Source organism: Octopus bimaculoides, chromosome 5, assembly GCF_001194135.2.
Source record: "Octopus bimaculoides isolate UCB-OBI-ISO-001 chromosome 5, ASM119413v2, whole genome shotgun sequence".
Taxonomy (NCBI): Eukaryota; Metazoa; Mollusca; class Cephalopoda; order Octopoda; family Octopodidae; genus Octopus; species Octopus bimaculoides.
In genome coordinates, this window is record NC_068985.1 from 71,578,779 (window position 1) to 71,581,463 (window position 2,685).

The following is a 2,685-nucleotide window of genomic DNA, read 5'->3' on the forward strand; positions in this document are numbered from 1 at the left end:
GTAGGACGAAAATTTTGAAAAAGTTTGGGAACCAAGGTTCTAGGCAATTCAAAAGTATTGTAACACTTTGTTAGAAAAATGGCTCATACCTGACTCCACATCCTCTGAAGAGTTTGGTGTGTTCTTACATGGCCTGTGGCTCACACCAAAGATATAACACCTTATTCAGCTATTCTCCTAATATGGTTCTCTTTTATTTTTTTATTTTGATCCTCTTCTTCAGAATTCAGTCCTTATTGTGAGGAATCAGCCTCTTCTTGGTGTAGCTCCTTCAGGTCATCAATGGACAGTTCACTTCTCTGCTTCTCAATGAAATATTTTATGTCCTTTCATTCATCACCAGACTCTTGGAACTGCCCTTTCATACAATTTCCTCAACTGCTATAATTGAGGAAATTGTACATTTTATGACACTCTCTGAAATATTTGAAAATTTATTGAAGAAACTTCAGGTCACAATGCTCTCCAAGAAGAGTTCAAACTCTCCCAATTGCTTCACTATTAAGCACACAACATCTGCAAAGAAGTGATTTTTCCAAAACTTTTACTGTCACATTAAATGTCAGAGTCACTTCAAAACATTACCGAATGAATGCTTTGTGTATAATTTTTTAAAGCATGCAACCACTTGCTTATTCACAAATAAATAATTTACACAAATAAATGGTACACTGAATCACCAGCCATTTGTTTTTCTTTCATTTGTATTAATAATAGATTTTCCATTTCATCCATAAATGAGGCCTACGTGTTATTGAGCCTATGACTTTTACTACCATCAGACTTTTTAGCTTATTCTCTTCCTCCAAAAAGGTACAAAATGTAGATTTGGCCAATCCATATACCACACTAAGCTCACTTGAAGTGGCTTCTTTCTCATTTTTTTTTATTTCTGTAATAATATTTATTGCTGGCTTTGCTTTCAATATGTTGAATATTTGATAGAAAAAATATAGCACAACACTAATTTTCCTTTGAAAATATTCTACCATATCATCTGAAATAGTGAAAGCACGATGGTGCTTCAAATTCAAGGTCACACATAAACTGAACTGAAAGCCCCTGATATATATCATTAAAGGAAAAGTGTGAACGAAGGGAAATAATTCAACATAACATTTAAGGCATCAGAAGCTTATATAGATCTTTTTTGGGATGTGTGTATGTGTTTGTAAATTGTTCATTGCTATCCATAATTTTATTCCTTACCAAGTTAATAGAAAAAACATTTGTCCACAGTATGTTTATATATATGTATGTATATATATATATATATATATATATATACACACACACACACACACACACACACACACACACACACACACACACACACAAACAAACATATAAAGTGCTGATGCCACCACATTAGAAGAGAAGCACCCAGTATACCTTATGGAGTGGTAGGCATTAGGAAGGGCATCCAGCTATAGGAACCATGCCATTTCAGACAATGAAGCCTAGCATGACACCTGGCCTTACAAGCTCTAGTCAAACCATCCAACCCATGCCAGCATGGAAAACGGATGTTAAATGCATGCATGCATACATACGTACATATATACATACATACATACATACGTACATAGTACATACATACATACATAGAACTTAAGTATGACTGTACTTATGAAGTTCACTTCACAATTACATAGTTTCAAGTTCAACTTCGAGCTAGTTTTATACCCATAGCTCTGGGCCAGTCAAAGCTCTTTGAAAATACATTTGGTAGACAAGAACTGAAAGAAACCAGTTGTAAGTTTGCATTTCTCTAAAAATTACTGACAGTGGCATTGTTATCATTTTCCTTATCAGCAAATTGTCTGCTGGCTTTGTGCTTTGAAAATGTGGGAAATAAACTTTCCCTTACTTGAAAAACAAGTCAAGTTCAAGACAAAAAGGTTATCTGGCCTCAATAATTTATTCCTCTAACCCACTCTAGCAGGAGAAAATTGATGTAAAAACAAAGGAATATGTATATTCACAAACTCACAAATATATTATAGATATATCGGTGTGTATGAGTGATGGGTGAGTGCTCATTATGTACCGTTCATGTAATGCAAACAGCACCTAACTCTTTATTGCTTTTGGTCATGCAGAACCATCAGAGCAACAAACAAATGCTATGTGGTATTTGTTCTGGTATTTTACATTCTGAATTCAAAAATTTTATCAAGGTCAACTTCATCTTTCATCCATCCTGGGTTGACAAAATAAAGTACTGATCAAATATCGGGGCCATTCAAATCAGCCAATGGTGATGGGTTGTGCTTATGTGTATGTGTGTGTGTGTATGCAAGTGTACATATTTTTGTGTGTGTCTATGTAGTTGTGTGTGCAGTATATGAATGTGTATATAAACACATGCTTGAGTGTGCATTTCATACTGAGTGACATAAGTATTCAAGGCATGACCATACAAAATTTTATACTTTTTATCCAGAGACTATATTATAGAACATTTTCTCTTTTATTTAACCTTTTCTGTGTTATTGCTAAAATATTGCACTCTTGCTTACTCACGAGTGTAATATCACACTTTGAAAAGCGCCTTGTTGTTTCCTCGGATGTCAGCACCTCCTTGTTCAAACAAATGCAAATTAATATATTTGCGTGTTCAAGTGGAGTGTAGTGAATGATTGTTTTAGTTATTGAGCTTATGTACATGCATGATATGCAGCA